We start from the raw sequence: 18,285 nt of genomic DNA on the forward strand, positions 1-18,285 counted from the left end.
TTTCGCTGATGATGCATATATCGGTGACAAAGCGTTTTTTTAAGAAAGCCTCTAGAATATTCAATCATATTTATTCTAGTTTTCAAGCTACTGAAAGACATGGAAAAACTGAATTAAAAAGCAGAAAATTGTAAATCCACCCATATTATTAAACTTAAAATTTAGCAGGCACCTATCGCCAACAGCACGTCAGTGTCCCTCAGCATTATTTACCACTGAAACGTGAGGATAAATGTAAGTGCCGGCCACGGTGGTCTCGCGGTTCTAGGCGCTCAGTCCGGAACCGCGCGACTGCTACGGTCGCGGGTTCGAATCCTGCCTCGGGCATGGATGTGTGTGATGTCCTTAGGTTAGTTAGGTTTAAGTAGTTCTAAGTTCTAGGGGACTGATGACCACAGCTGTTAAGTCCCATAGTGCTCAGAGCCATTTGAACCATTTTTTGAAATGTAAGTAGCCTGATAGTGGCCTGATGCATAATGCCTCAGGAACACATCAAAGACTCTTCAGTTCTATTCAGAGACGTGATGAAGTTCTTATTCTACTTCAGGACGACGTCAGAAACCTATTTTTCTTATACAATGTATTCCACTATAGGACCCTTAGTTTTTGACCTACGCATAATTTTTACAGTAGTATTCAACATGGTAACTTGACAAAATGAAACGAAAATCATTAAACGCTAACTAATTCATAAACAGACATATAAGTACTTACAGGACTGGTCTAACAAGGATTTGTATAGCTTGTATAAAATGCTCTTTTACAAATACTTAGTCGTAAAATATTTAGCTGATAATGACAAAACTAACAGTATATTATTCATTCATATCTCATAACTAGTCACTGCACACACTGCTCAAGCGAATCACGTAAACAGGTCCCGTTGACACAACTACCGTGACGATACTGACGTATTTCTATCAAGCTCTAAATGCTTTCCCATTGAGAATACCTCGCTAATACTAGGGCTATTCGAAAAGCAAAGGTCCGGTCGATCGTGAAATGGAAACCACTGTGAAAATAAAAAATGTTTTACTTGCAACTTTTAGCTACACCTTCCAGCTACTTCTTTAGATAGTCGCCGCTCCGACCTAGACACACACACCAAAAAAGTTTTGCATCACCTCGGTTCTGAGAGTTCCGTAACCTGTACAAAAAATTGGAATAGAGATCAACATAAAGATCATTTTCGCCCTTTTTAATGCTCATGCAGAGCACACATTTCATGTTGTACGACCATACAGGGAGACCTTGAGAGGTGGTGGCCCAGATTGCTGTACACACACTCATCGGTGAAGGGAACGTGATGCCAGGCCTGACCGGTCCATTCGGCATCTTGTTGGGTCCTTCTGTACCGCGCTGCATGGTGTCGTGGCTCAAATGGTTCAAACGGCTCTGAGCACTATGGGACTCAACTTCTGAGGTCATTAGTGACCTAGAACTTAGAACTAGTTAAACCTAACCAACCTAAGGACATCACAAACATCCATGCCCGAGGCAGGATTCGAACCTGCGACCGTAGCGGTCTTGCGGTTCCAGACTGCAGCGCCTTTAACCGCACGGCCACTTCGGCCGGCCATGGTGTCGTGGTTGCAAAGATGGACCTCGCTACGGATGTCGGCAGTGAAGTTGCGCATCATGCAGCCTACTGCGCACAGTTTGAGTCGTAACGCGACGTCCTGTGGCTACACAAAAAGCGTTATTCAACATGGTGGCTTTGCTGTTAGGATTCCTTCGAGTCATAATCCGCAGATAGCGGCCATCCACTGCAATAGTAGCCCTTGTGCGGCCTGAGCGAGGCATGTCATCGACAGTTCCTGTCTCTCTGTATCTCCTCCATGCCCAAACAACATCGCTTTGGTTCACTCCGAGATGCCTTGACACTTCCCTTGTTGAGAGCCCTCCCTGGCACAAAATAACAATGCGGACACGATCTAGCCGCGGTATTGAACGTCTAGGCATGGTTGAACTGTAGACAACACGAGCCGTGTACCTCCTTCCTGGCGGAATGACTGGAACTGATCGGCTGTCGGACCGCCTCCGTCTAATAGGCGCTGCTCAAACATGGTTGTTTGGGTGGGTTTAGTGACATCCCTGAACCGTCAAAGGGCCAGTGTCTGTGATACAAAATCCACAGTCAACGTCTACCTTCAGGAGTTCTGGGAACCAGGGTGATGCAAAACGTTTTTTGATGTGTGTATTTGTTGCAGCGTAGTACCAACTTTCCAATGCTCTTGTCATAGAAGGCACCCGTCTGTGTTTTCCACAGCTCGTATGTGGTGAAATGTTGTCTTCATACCCAGCTCTTCAATTGAGTAGAAATGAAACTCAGGGAGCCAATTACGGACTGTATTGTAGGTGATCAGACACTTCCCATCAAAAACGCTATTGGAGCATCTTCATTGCTCATGCAGAGTGCAGCCGAGAATTATCATGAAGAAGGAAACGCATGTAAGTTATGCTATGTTGTGACGTCAGGCGAAAACTCTCACCAGGCCCTCATACGTGGCGGGAGACACTGTCTTACAGGCATCTGTACGCGCTCACTGTGTGCTCAGAACTGAAAAGAGCAATGGGACGCGATCGATGGGCATACTAGAGACACTGCCCAACACATCTGTACAAAGCTTCGTCCGATTTTCACTGAGTTTCCATTTCGCGCACGATCGGATCTTACTTTCCGCATGGCCCCTGTAGATAAAATGACAAGCTCAAAAACGTAGAATGTTAGTACTGTGGTGTCGACCGAAGAACGAGGCTCCATGTCAAATTTGTTACCCTGCGACGGAACCACGATTACGGACAGCTGCTGCCTGACGCAACAACGAATAAGAGACTTCGAATCACCCTCAAGAGTCTCCATACAACGCCACTGCTGGAAGAGTACGTAAGTCAGAGCGCAGTGTTGCTCATCCCACTTTGCAGTCATCGCTTAGACGACAGCGTCGTCTTAGTGAGACTCAGCAGCGCGAGTTGCATTAGAAGCCAGAACTGTTTATCAAAGTTAATACTCAACTGCACATTGAGAGAACAGAGTATCATTCTGAATTGTATGAAGTGACAAGTTACAGACTCAGCGACAGTAACAAATACGTAAATGGAATTCCTGTGGACATGGACTGCTTCCAAGTTAAGTATTTCAGATTGTTCAAAGTTTAATAGAGTGACCTAATATTCTGTTTGTGTTGTAGTATCTGCTCGACCTTCTCCAGAAGTAAATCTAGGCTTGCTAGACCCCACTACAGTGCGCCGGCCGATGTGGCCGTGTGGTTCTAGGCGCTGCATTCTGGAACCGCGGGACCACTACGGTGGCAGGTTCGAATCCTACCTCGGGCGTGGATGTGTGTGATGTCCTTAGGTTAGTTAGGTTTAACTAGTTCTAAGTTCTAGGGGACTAATGACCTCAGAAGTTGAGTCCCATAGTGCTCAGAGCCATTTGAACCATCAGAACCACTACAGTGCTGACGCGAATACCTCAAGCAGCTCTTTTTGTCCGGCACTACAAATGTTCAGTCACCTGTTTCGGTTATTAGATGTTCCACTAAGATTCATTATACTAAGAAGTTTTTCTGTGGAATGACAGAGGAGTTTTAGTAATAAGTTAGGTCCTTAGATTGGCAAGGAAACTGACTTTAGGATTAGGATTCTGGAATTTCAACTGATATCAACTAAAAGAGAGGTTCATGAAATGTATTCGCAGTTGAAAATATGGGCAACCTTCAGCTGTGTAATGGAATGACGACAATGATAATTTGTGCCAGACCGGGACTCGAACCCGGATTATCCGCTTTAAGCGAGTGGTCGCCTTAACTGCTTTGGCTATCCAAGCGTGACTTACGGGCAGACGCAAACTACCACATGCCGTCGTTCATACTTCACAACCTGCACTTTTACACATTGTGTAATTCACGTACAGAGAGAGGGGGGCATTTTAATTCAAAGTCGCTGCCTGCTACCGGCAGATAAATACGATATTACAGTGCTTGTTTTGTGAAGAAGTACACTGAAACCTTTTTTTTCCGACGTGTGTGGATGTCCGAAGGAGCATTGCATCGTACTTGATAACAACACAGGCACTGCAATATCGTAAAACAGAAGTATTGGAAGAATTAAAACGGCGTGAAATGGACACAGTAGCGCTCACAGATACCAAGAAAAAGAAAAAGGAACGGACTAAAGAGATGGATGCTTGCTAACTGAATCTTTCGTCTGTTCATAGTAGAACAACATTAGAATAAATGAAAAGCGCTAGTTTGCTATCTTTGTACAGTATGTCTGAAGATGACCTTGTAAGCTGAAAACCGGTTAACACAATAAAAGTAATACTGTAGAGCAAAAGATAGATTCGTGCCTAGACATAGTGATGTACCAAGAGGAGGAGGAACCTGCGGAGGCACATCCCTAGCATTTAAAAAGAGGTATGAACATGTATAATATCCTTGAACCAAATCAATCGCCGACTTTGGAAAACGGATGTCGATATGACGAATCATTCTATACTAACAACAGCAATATACAACAGACGATGCTGTAACTGCTGATAAGGACAATTTCTCTTTTAGTCTCACGAGAACTTTGGAAAAGGTTAGAAATTGGAAGGAGGTGTTTCCATTTGGTAACCTAAATGGCAGAACAGGTCTCAAATTAAATTATACAGTAGTACGACGCTACGGAGAGTCTATTTTAAATAATAATGGTGAACGAGTAATTCATTTTTGTGAGCAACAGAAACTAAGAATTGCTAATGGAAGGTTGTCGCACAAATATACATAAACGCAAATCGCTTGTAACCTAAAATCGATCATTGATTGTATTATTGGCTGTTTCAAATGGCTCTGAGCACTATGGGACTTAACATCTGAGGTCATCAGTCCCCTAGAACTGAGAACTACTTAAACCTAACTAACCTAAGGACATCAGACACATCCATGACCAAGGCAGGATTCGAACTTGCGACCTTAGCGGTCGCGCGGTTGCAGACTGAAGCGCCTAGAACCACTCGGCCACCAAGGCCGGCGATTGTATTATTGTCAGGCGGAACACCGATCTCAAAATCTCAGACGCCAGACTCATACGCGGTCCAGGATGTGTGCGGCACAGATCATTTCTTAATCGTGGTGAAAACCTATTTTTCCCTACAAATAAGACTTACACCATAACAGACCAGCTGACGAAAATGGAAGTCCATTGTTCAGTTTGAGAGATGTCGTTGGTCATCCATTGTGGTGAATTATTTGTTGTTGAAGCTATTCCTCATCGAAACGAGCACTGTGTGGCTGTGCATTGTCGTGTTGTGGATGAAGTCATCCTCTACTACAGTGACGGAAATGTCGAAGATATCATCCCAACAGATCCATATAGTCGCACTTCTAAGCAGAAAAACATAGAAGCGCGCGCGCGTGTGTGTGTGTGTGTGTGTGTGTGTGTGTGTGTGTGTTGTGTGTGCACCTAAACATACAGCAACCCACATACACACACCGTCTCATTCGAATGCATCGATATCACGGTCACTCTGCAAGGTAAACCGGGACTCCCGTACTCCGTCGTCTGCCTCCTAGCGCATGCGATAACTTCCCTACGAGAAACGATTGCTCTTGTGGTGGACTTCGAGCGCTGTACATATGCAGCTGCCTGCCTCGCGGTATTGCCAGGCCAACGCCTGTTGATCCGCCGCCCGTATTCGATCCGGGTGTGGCCCAGCTCGCTGTCTCGCACGTTTGCACGCTGCGCCAGCCGTCCTCAGTCGGGGAGTGTTTCTCACAGCGAAGCACCCCGGACGTGGTGTCCGTCGAGATTGCTGCACGGTCTGAAACTATCTGCTACATCTAACGAAACGCGCTACTTGTCGTGATTTGCGTCCATAACGCTTTCAAGTGGTAGTTACGGGAGCGTAAATCACAGAGTTTTATTACGAAAATGGACGCGTTTAAAATAGCTGCGTTAACTCCGTGAAGCAGGCAAAAAGGAATACAAACGTCTCAAAAATGAGATCGACAGGAAGTGCAAAATGGCTGAGCAGGGAAGGCTAGAGGACAAATGTAAGGATGTAGAGGCGCATATCACTAGGGTAGGATACATACTGCCTACAGGAAAATTAAAGAGACCTTTGGAGAAAAGGCCGGCCGAAGTGGCCGTGCGGTTGAAGGCGCTGCAGTCTGGAACCGCAAGACCGCAGGTTCGAATCCTGCCTCGGGCATGGATGTTTGTGATGTCCTTAGGTTAGTTAGGTTTAACTAGTTCTAAGTTCTAGGGGACTAATGACCTCAGCAGTTGAGTCCCATAGTGCTCAGAGCCATTTTTTGGAGAAAAGAGAACCACTTGCATGAATATCAAGAGCTCAGATGGAAACCCAGTTCTAAGCAAAGAAGGAAAAGCAGCAAGGTGGAAGGAGTATATAGAGGGTCTATACATGAGCGATGTTCTTGAGGACAATATTACAGAAATGGAAGAGAATGTAGATGAAGATGAAATAGGAGGTATGATACTGCGTGAAGAGTTTGACAGAGCACTGAAAGACCTAAGTCGAAACAAGGCCCCGGGAGTAGACAACATTCCATTAGAACTACTGACAGCCTAGGGAGAGCCAGGCCAAACAAAACTTTACCATCTAGTGAGCAAGATGTATGAGACAGGCGAAATACTCTCAGACTTCAAGAAATATATAATAATTCCAATCCCAAAGAAAGCAGGTGTTGATAGATACGAAAATTACCGAACTATCAGTTTAATAAGACACGGTTGCAAAATACTAACGCGAATTCTTTACAGACGAATGGAGAAACTGGTAGAAGCCGACCTCGGGGAATATCAGTTTGGATTCCGTAGAAATGTTGGAACACGTGAGGCAATACTTACCCCACGACTTATCTTAGAAAATAGATTAAGGAAAGGCAAACCTACGTTTCTAGCATTTGTAAACTTAGAGAAAGCTATTGACAATGTTGACTGGAATACTCTCTTTCAAATTCTGAGGTGTCAGGGGTAAAATACAGAGAGCGAAAGGCTATTTACAATTTGTACAGAAACCGGATGGCAGTTATAAGAGTCGAGGGGCACGAAAGGGAAGCAGTGGTTGGGAAGGGAGTGAGACAGGGATGTAGCCTATACCCATTGTTATTCAATCTGTATATTGAACAAGCAGAAAAATTCGGAGTAGGGATTACAATCTATGGAGAAGAAATAAAAATTTTGAGGTTCACCGATGACATTGTAATTCTGTCAGAGACAGCGTAGGACCTGGAAGAACAGCTGAGCGGAATGGACAGTGCTTTGAAAGGAGGATATAAGATGAACACCAACAAAACCAAAACCAGGATAATGGAACGTAGTCGAATTAGGTCGGGTGATGCTGAGGGAATTAGATTAGGAAATGAGCACTTAAAGTAGTAAATGAGTTTTGCTGTTTGGGGAGCAAGATAACTGATGATGGTCGAAGTAGAGAGGATATAAAATGTAGACTGACAATGGCAAGGAAAGCGTTTCTGAAGAAGAGAAATTTGTTGACTTTTAGTATAGATTTAAATGTCAGGAAGTCGTTTCTGAAAGTATTTGTATGGAGCGTAGCCATGTATGGAAGTGAAACGTGGACGATAAATAGTTTAGACAAGAAGAGAATAGAAGCTTTCGAAATGTGGTGCTACAGAAGAATTCTGAAGTTTAGATGGGTAGATCACATAACTAATGAGGAGGTATTGAATAGAATTGGAGAGAAGAGAAATTTGTGGCACAACTTGACTAGAAGAAGGGATCGGTTGGTAGGACATATTCTGAGGTATCAAGGGACCACCAATTTAGTATTGGAGGGCAGCGTGAAGGATAAAAATCGTACAGGGAGACCAAGAGATGAATACACTGAGCAGATTCAGAAGGATGTAGGTTGCAGTAGGTTCTGGGAAATGAAGAATCTTGCACAGAATAGAGTAGCATGGAGAGCTGCATCAAACCAGTCTCTGGACTGAAGACCACACACACACACACACACACACACACACACACACACACACACACACATAAACACACACACCAACCCCGTTAGGGGCTGTCGAAGGGGAGACAATCGCGAAGAAAATTCTGAACTCGTCAATGGCCTGAACAGCGAACTTCTGGTAGAGGAACGTTACGTAATGCTGTAAACTATCTGAGATACACAGCGTTAGAAGTTATTCGTTAACTCAACTGCATCTCCATCTCATTTTCGGCTTTAAACTGAATGTAGTTAAAGTATAGTGTATTAAGTCAGTTTTCGCATGCATAATATCCATATTCTTGAGGTTGTATTAACTAGCGACACTATGAAAATAATGCAGTTCGTCACATAGATTTCAAGATCGCTATTCGTTTCGTAATTTCATTCGAATCGAAGGGAAGGCCTTGCCGAAACTGATCACCATCTTTGAAAAACATGTCACTAAACCCACCCAAAGATGTAAACAACCATGCATGAACAGCGCCTATTAGACGGAAAGGGTCAGACAGCCGATCAGTTCCAATCATTCCTCCAGGAAGGAGGTACACGGATTGTGTTGTCTACAGTTAAACCATGTCTAGACAGTCAGTACCGCGGTTCGATAGCGTCCGCATTGTTACTTTGTGCCAGGAAGGGCTCTCAACAAGGGCAGTGTCCATGCTTCTCTGAGTGAACCAAAGCGATGGTATTTGGACATGGGGAGATACAGAGAGACAAGAACTGTCTGTGACATGCCTCGCTCAGGCCGCCCTAGGGCTACTACTGCAGTGGATGTCCGCTACCTAGGGATTATGGCTCGGAGGAACCCTGACAGCAAAGCCACCATGTTGAATAATGCTTTGCGTGCGGCCACAGGACGCTGTGTTACGACTTAAACTGTGCGCAGTAGGCTGCATGATGCGCAACTTCACTCCCGACTTCCAAGGCGAGGTCCATCTTTGCAACGACGACACCATGCACCGCCGTACAGAGGGGCCAAACAAGATGCCGGATGGACCGCTGAAGGATTGGCATCACGTTCCCTTCACCGATGAGTGTCGCATATGCCTTCAACCAGACAATCGTCGGACACGTGTTTGGAGGCAACGTGGTTCGGCTGAAGGCCTTGGGCACACTGTCCAGCGAGTGCAGCAAGGTGGAGGTTCCTGCTGATTTGGGGTGGCATTATATGGGGCCAACGTATGCCGCTGGTGGTGATGGAAGGCGCCGTAACGACTGTACGATACGTGAATGCCATCCTCCGACCGATAGTGCAACCATAGCGGCAGCATATTGGCAAGGCATTCGTCTTCATGGACGACTATCCGCGCCCCCATCGTGTATATCTTGTGAATGACTTTTTCAGGATAACGACAACGCTGAACTACGGTGGCCAACATGTTCTGCAGACATGAACCCTATTGAGCATGGCTGGGGTACATTGAAAAGGGCTGTTTATGGACGTCGTGACTCACCATCCATTCTGAGGGATCTACGCCGAATCGCCATTGAGGAGTGGGAAAATCTGGACCAACAGTGCCTTGATAAACTTGTGGATAGTATGCCACGACGAATGCAGACATGTATCAGAGCAAGAGGATGTGCTACTGGGTATCAGAGGTACCGGTGTGTACAGCAGTCTGGACCACCCCTCTGAATGTCTCGCAGTATGGTGGTACAACATGGAATACGTGGTTTTCATGAGCAATAAAAAGGGCGGAAATGATGTTTATGTTGATTTCTATTCCAATTTTCTTTACAGGTTCCGGAGCTCTCGGAATCGAGGTTATGCAAACCATTTTTTAATGTGTCTGACTTAAATCTTGATGAACTGTCATTGTAGCAGCAGTAACCGATCTAACACTTGTTGACTTACATAGGCGTTTCGGACCGCAGTGCCGTATTCTGCCTGTTTCCATATCTGAGTATTTGAGTATGCATGTCTATCCCAGTTTTTTTTTCTCGTTTCAGTGTATATTTTACACAAAGTTTAATAATAGCAAAAATTCCCATTGTGTAACTTGTGACATAGACTGGCAGCCTATTAAGATTTCTGGCCACTGCGGAACTATTCTAGTGTTTGCTACTTAGATGATGTCAGTCATTTCGCGTTATTTATATTAGATCGCGTAGCCATAAAAAGGGGCAGATTTGGGCAATTGATCATTAATATTAATTAGGAAATTAATTTGTGTCTCTTTATGTCCATTGGACATTAATGTATAAACATCTGTATCATATAAAGGGGTTTTAATCTACAATATATGTATAAGCAGAAACAGAATCTATGAATTTGAAGTTACTAGTTCCCATAATTATTGATTTATATTTATGTTGTAATTTATAGTTTAAAGAGCAAGAAGGAGGAGATAATATCACCATTAAGAGATCCTAAGATCTGCTTGAGTGGGTAATCAGACAGAGCCAAATATTCATTTTCGTATTCAGGATTTTCCGTTGCGCACATTCATTTTACACCCGCTGGGAGTAGCATCTTGGAGTTTCTAAAAAAAAAAAAATTTTTAATTGTACATTCAGAACTAGTACTTACCGATTATAACATCGAAACTAAAAAATTTTGTGAAGTAATTCCTTCTCATAAATTTTAGTTTGTAGTATAACATACTGTGTATAAAGTTATATGAAAGTTTTCAGAACGGCAACTGATATAATGTTGACCTGCCCAAAATTCGAAAAATAATATTTTTATCCACAACTATTGTTGAGGAAAAGTGATGCTACAGGAGGATGTCCTGTTACAACATACTGTAACAGTAATGATTAGCAACGTAGCTGTCTGGTTAAATATGTCAATAAACTACCACTTTAGCGAAAGAAAAAATTCCGGTAAATACAATATGAGAAAAAGATTTTCCACCAACTCCAAAAATGAGTGTATTTGCTGCTGGAAGCGGTAGCAGAAGCTGCAGTCCGTCAAATCCTCTTACATCACAGCATGGCAGTAATAATTATGCAGAGTAGAGGTTGATCTACACTCCTGGAAATGGAAAAAAGAACACATTGACACCGGTGTGTCAGACCCACCATACTTGCTCCGGACACTGCGAGAGGGCTGTACAAGCAATGATCACACGCACGGCACAGCGGACACACCAGGAACCGCGGTGTTGGCCGTCGAATGGCGCTCGCTGCGCAGCATTTGTGCACCGCCGCCGTCAGTGTCAGCCAGTTTGCCGTGGCATACGGAGCTCCATCGCAGTCTTTAACACTGGTAGCATGCCGCGACAGCGTGGACGTGAACCGTATGTGCAGTTGACGGACTTTGAGCGAGGGCGTATAGTGGGCATGCGGGAGGCCGGGTGGACGTACCGCCGAATTGCTCAACACGTGGGGCGTGAGGTCTCCACAGTACATCGATGTTGTCGCCAGTGGTCGGTGGAAGGTGCACGTGCCCGTCGACCTGGGACCGGACCGCAGCGACGCACGGATGCACGTCAAGACCGTAGGATCCTACGCAGTGCCGTAGGGGACCGCACCGCCACTTCCCAGCAAATTAGGGACACTGTTGCTCCTGGGGTAGCGGCGAGGACCATTCGCAACCGTCTCCATGAAGCTGGGCTACGGTCCCGCACACCGTTAGGCCGTCTTCCGCTCACGCCCCAACATCGTGCAGCCCGCCTCCAGTGGTGTCGCGACAGGCGTGAATGGAGGGACGAATGGAGACGTGTCGTCTTCAGCGATGAGAGTCGCTTCTGCCTTGGTGCCAATGATGGTCGTATGCGTGTTTGGCACCGTGCAGGTGAGCGCCACAATCAGGACTGCATACGACCGAGGCACAAAGGGCCAACACCCGGCATCATGGTGTGGGGAGCGATCTCCTACACTGACCGTACACCACTGGTGATCGTCGAGGGGACACTGAACAGTGCACGGTACATCCAAACCGTCATCGAACCCATCGTTCTACCATACCTAGACCGGCAAGGGAACTTGCTGTTCCAACAGGACAATGCACGTCCGCATGTATCCCGTGCCACCCAACGTGCTCTAGAAGGTGTAAGTCAACTACCCTGGCCAGCAAGATCTCCGGATCTGTCCCCCATTGAGCATGTTTGGGACTGGATGAAGCGTCGCCTCACGCGGTCTGCACGTCCAGCACGAACGCTGGTCCAACTGAGGCGCTAGGTGGAAATGGCATGGCAAGCCGTTCCACAGGACTACATCCAGCATCTCTACGATCGTCTCCATGGGAGAATAGCAGCCTGCATTGCTGCGAAAGGTGGATATACACTGTACTAGTGCCAACATTGTGCATGCTCTGTTGCCTGTGTCTATGTGCCTGTGGTTCTGTCAGTGTGATCATGTGATGTATCTGACCCCAGGAATGTGTCAATAAAGTTTCCCCTTCCTGGGACAATGAATTCACGGTGTTCTTATTTCAATTTCCAGGAGTGTATTTCCACAAATGTTTATTCATGTCAGACTTACTTCCTCCGGTAAGGTGCAACGAATGCCATTGTTGCCTTGTATGTTCCGTATCTCCATAAATCTGGAAGTATCCGTCCCTACGAACATCTTTGCCTACTCTCTGTGCCGTCTTTTGTCGTTAAGTGTTGGTGTTTCATGTAGCTCATATCCATAACACTGAATCGGATTTCTGTTCAGCCTATGTTGTACAGATAGCTTAATCATTATACGAACAAAGTTTCGTGTTACGAGCCAATTTCCTACTTGATAATATATATTACATGTATTTAATAGGCAAAGCTGTTTGGTACGTGAGAGCAAAGCATAAGTATCGTGTGATAATCTCAATATCTTTATTACTATCCGACAGTACGTGATTGGAACGGCAAAATATTACGTCTGCGGTTCTGATTTAGTTAAATTCTGACTTATATGGAAACACAAGAGACAAAAAAAAATCTTGCCGCAACTTTACGGCCACTCCGTAGTAACGCTCATAACCAAAAGCAACTGGTTTATTAATCCATATTTAGGACAGTCATCCAATAAATTAGCCAAAACTCTCAGATCGTGGATCTATAAAGTTTCATTTTATGTAAGAGGCACCACAGCTCATACATTATTCAACAACAACGATAAAACAGATTTATTAAGGTAATAGAGGTGTTTATAAAATCACTTGCATTGAGTGTAACAAATTGTATCATAGACAAACAGGCAGAGCAGGAGCAGTTACACTCCACTTTTCCTGTAGATGTGTTAAAGGCAGGTCACAGGTACAAATTCAACACAGAAGTGTAACATATAGCCAACAAAATCGAAAAATCTTAACTGATTAGGAGCACTAGAGGTAAATAAGTATTTAGCTCAAAAATACCACTTGGCTCCAAATGATCAGTTACAGCTGAACACAATCCCACTCTTAAGTTTTACATGGTCCAGTCAATCAGCCACATACTTCCAGGCTTCATTTCCAATGATCACATTCATCTCCACAAACTTTTAGCACAACTTAAGTGTCATACACCTATCTTTTGCCCTTACAACCTTTAATATTAAATTCATACACGCTATACACTTCAGTATTGTGTTTTCGTTATGTAATGTGTACCATCTTATCCATCTTGTAAATTATAATTTAAGCTGTTTGGTGCGTAACACGAGTAATGAGAGCTCGATTAAACATTTCACACCTAATCTAACAACCAAAGATTTTGTAAGTGTTGATAATACCTTTGTTTATAGCGTTTGGTTTCCATCACGCTAGTGTCTCTTGTGGATATTTTTCAGTTGTTTCCTGGTGATGGACTAATAAGACGAAATCCGGTTCAAAATAAACAAATATTAGTAGAACAAAGACGCAGTTTATTTCCTTTTCAAACTTAAACATGGAGCAGTTCTTTTAAGAAATGACAGAAGAATCCGTATACATTATTAAATGGTGACCTTGCTTCGTATTATAGTTAATTTGTATAGGGCTACTTTTTCCTAAAGTGATTCAATTAGTTATATGAGATGGGCGTTATGCTGCTTACTACGAGCCAATCGAAACGCGCTGCAGTGTGCTTATAGTTCAGAAAGAGAGATTGTAGGAACATATTGCGGAACTGTGGAGTATGAAACCATTAGACGTTGATATAGGTAAATACATATGTACTGAACCATTGCAAATACAACATAACAAAATCGTTAGAATCGAATCACTGGTTAAGATAAACTAATATTTGTCGGCTGCTGAAATAATAAGATTCTCCTTGTGCACCTAGAAACGCTTGTTACAAATGATTACAAGCCCTAGTCTACAGCTGGGCAAGGTTACGAGTAGCAGAGGGTTATATGTAAATTGAAGGGGTCACTGCTGTCAGCAGCAGCGGGTTATTACGCGGAATCAGTGGCGACGAGCGAGAATGTCTACCGGACCTGTATCTCCTGCTTACCAGGCACGTGCGTTAATCACTGAGCCACCCAGGACAGCCGAGAGTTCTTCTTCCAGGCACCAACCGAGCAACAATCACAAATCATTTTGATGGCTTGGCTCTTCTTGTCCCATCACTTACTCTCATTCATTCGCCCACTATACGCTCTCCTGCCCTTTACAAACAACAAATACCCCTAGAAACATTGTACAACTGGAATTTCTGTGTTTGTGTGATATGTGCTTCCGGCCGCAGAAAAGTTTCATCCATGACTGTCAGGTTCCCATCGGTTTGCTATTTTTCAGCGGAGCCTTTGGAGTAGATGTTCCACTGCCACAGTCGTCTTATAGGAACGGACGTTTACTGGGTCCAAGTGCTCGGAATAGGGCTTAGAAGAGGTATGACCAGCTGTGTGCTAACAGCTAACGGGAAATGTTCAGGAAGACCTTTTCTTGCCTTAGCTGCATGCTTTCCTTTCCCACGATCTGCCATTTTTGGAACTGAATCGTGCACAGCAACTACACTGCTTTGAACCAAATTACACGCAAAGAGAATCACTCGAATATATTTACATCTACACTCCGCAAGCAGCCTTATTGGAGGCGGATGGTACATTGTGTACCAATATGATTCCCCCCTCCCCTTTCCTGTCCCAGTCGCGAATTATTTTAAGTATCCGAGCGAGATAAAATCTCTCTCATTTCACCCCAATGGTCTTTCGCGAGGTTCATGTAAGAGGAAGGGTAAGAGGAAGCAATATATTTACTGACTTCTTCTAAACACGTACACTCTCGGAATTTTAAAGGTAAACCACGCTGTAACGCACAACATGTAAAGGTACAGATATCGATACTGAATTTGAAGGATCGAATCAACCATTACGCTCTTTTGCTGCAGCGCAGTTGACGGGAATGCCCATTGTTCTAGAAGAGAGAGATTGGCGCGAACAATCTTGCAGGCCATTTCCCGGGAGCTCGTGCACTGCGCGTCCCGCGTAGAAAAAGTGAATTAGTTTTCTTATATTGCGAAATATTGTCAGTAGAGTTAGCAGAGCAGATACCGAGTGTATAAAAGAAAAAAACTTTGTCGAAAAAACTTTGAAAGTCGAACCAGGATTAAAACGCGAGTAGGACACGTATGTGTTGAGCGGAGCGAGAATTTTGAAGTACAGATTTAACTTTCGTGTCGGGAGAATTGTTAAGTAATGAAAAGGCGATCGTAAAGTAATGAGTAGGCAATGGGAAACTCATAGAAGCTCGTGACAAATGAGTGACTGCAGTTGTAGAGTGAGTGCAGTCAGAACAAATAGGGACGTGTTATATGAATTTAAAGTGGAATAAATTAACTGTGACGTACAAAAGTGTTCACATATCACAACCTCTTCATTAAAGATAGAATATTTTGTGAGGGACAGAATCATGGAACGGTGTGGAAGAATAGACAGGGCATGCGTTGTACTTTGCCCTCTATTGCTGGCTGCTTAATAAGGTCAGATGAGTAATTTTACGAACCACCAGACTACAGCAAGTATTAATTAACTATATTCAACAATAAAAGCAATAAAACGGCTGGGGTGGTTGTAGCATCTCCCACTGTAGTGGAGGAATAAGCATTTCCGTAATGTTTTCGTTCTTACTAAATGAACCTGTACCGAAACGTGTTGTACTCTATTTACTGTATCAACCCTAACTAGTACCGATCTCTGACTGATGACCAATATTCAAGTATTGGTGGAACGAGCATTTTGTGAGCTACCTTCTTTGTGGGAGCACTACACTTTCTGATGATTCTTCCTACGAATCTCGGTCTCGTATCTGCCTTACTGCGATTAGTTTTATGCTACCGAACTACTTTAAGTCACTATGTACACATTTACATATATTTCATGCATACAAAATAATTACGCTCCTACGTTTACCACTTCTTCGTTTTTTCATTCGTCTTTTCCCTCTCATAAGGGATCGACGTTCTTGGCAAGTATTCTCCATTTTCCTCTGTTTCCCTTTTTTCGTTGATGATCCCCTCTTAAGTCTTCCCGTACACAGTCCACCCAGTTTGTCCTGTTGGTGTTCCTCTTCCTCTGTCCCCTTCCACTACCACTGACACTGTTTTCTTCCCAACATAAATGTCGTCCCTTCTCTCGACGTGCCCATACCATTTCATTTTTCTGGGTTGAATTTTCTTTGATATCTCCGCTACCTCTTATTTTTTCGTTTCTAATCCTGTCGGCTCTGGTGACTACACAAATCTTTCTTAACGTTCTCATTTCAGACACATTGCCATACGATGTGCCTTTGTTGGTGTCCATGTCTCTGCTCTTATGTTTACCACTACATTAAAATTTTCTGTCGTGGGAGCACAGAATTGTTACACGTTGAACAGGACAATGAAGTATTAAAATGAACAAACTTGCACTGTATTGCTAGAATGAGAATTCATCTTGTTCATATCGCACTGCCTGAGCTGTGACTATCAGGCTGAAGTAGCTAAAGTGCATCTTATTGTTTAGTAAAAGTTTTGGGGAGGCTGTCTGGCGCAATTTTCGGTTCAGTAGTTGCTTGTAATGAGATTCTCTTCCTCCAGTGACCTCAGTGGGGATTTCTAGGTAATATCGTCAGTTGTCTATATGAACTGATGTGGAGGTGGATGTTCCATACCTGTAGATTACGGGATCTATAGTGCCTTACTCGTCTGGCATAGACAGATATCCCTATCTTGACTATTTAATCGTAAAATGTAATTCACAGAAGTGGATTTTAGTTAAGCAGGTATCGCCATTTGGTTCTGAGCCACTTAAAAAGGCTCATCTGTACTTCTTAATTTGTTAATTAAGAAATTTTTCTTTCGAATCACGGAAACGTAATTAAAGGCTCTAGCAGCTACAAACTGACAGGAAGAGAGGAAGAATTAATAATTTTGTAGCAGCACTTAATGCTTTCCAGAGAAATGCAGAAGAAATATGAGATTATTTAAATCATGTACTGGCAGAATATTTATATTCTTAAAAGACTCTGTCTACAGAGTGTTGAACATTAAGTTCGTGGTATCATGTGACTGTAGGAGCCAGAAAAATCTGTTCTCATGACGGCAGGCACTATACCTGAAAGAGTTACTCGACTTCTTCATTGCCAAAAAATTCCCATTTTTTCTTGTCCATTTCCGTGAAAACCGATTCACGCTACTGGCAGTACGTTTCGCACTATTGATTTTATTCCAAATTAGTTTCCAGCCACAGGCAGCGTAATTGCTGGTGAACATTTGCCACACTTGCTTTGTGTCTCGCACGGAAAGCGCAGCAATAAAGCGCGAGGCACGCCGTGCGGGCAGCCAGCTGATAAGCTGCCACCGACAGCACGCAGACGGCCCTTACTACGTAACTGCCGCCAAAACATGCCGCTCCGTGTGGCACCACACATAAAGTGTCAGAATCAGCCAAGTCGTGAGCGTATGCCGTATTCGGTATATACAAGGCGAACCAGAACTCCACCGACAAAATTTCGGAGATCGTTCGAGGACATATGCTGAGTATTTTGGCATAAGCGACCAGTACTCTCCGGTGTTTCGTTACACAGTAACTGCATTTCGTTTGATTTCTCACCACCATTTGCCATTGTATCTGTAGTGGACTCAAAATATCTGCTCAACAGTAAAAATGTCGCTGTTATGTTGCAGGATGGTTTGTAGAGGTTCGTTTGAACGGTTTCCAGCGGGCTCACGGGCATTCACAGAGCTGAAGTCGTATATGAGCAGCGCCTTCTCCCCCGTCTGACTACCTGAAGTGTGGCTGTTAGCTGTATGAGCAGTAGCAGCAAGCAGCCAGATGCTACCTGGAAACCTTTTTCTGGAGTGCACAGGCTGCCAGATTCGCGCATGTACAGAGTAGTCTGAGTTGTAGTGAGAGGCAGTCTCCACGTAACCTGTGCTTACGTTTCGTGATTTTGCTGTTTTCGTTTCCAGCACTCACTTCAACTGAAAATAAAACGAATTTTTGTTTTT

Source organism: Schistocerca americana, chromosome X, assembly GCF_021461395.2.
Source record: "Schistocerca americana isolate TAMUIC-IGC-003095 chromosome X, iqSchAmer2.1, whole genome shotgun sequence".
NCBI classification, from domain to species: domain Eukaryota; kingdom Metazoa; phylum Arthropoda; class Insecta; order Orthoptera; family Acrididae; genus Schistocerca; species Schistocerca americana.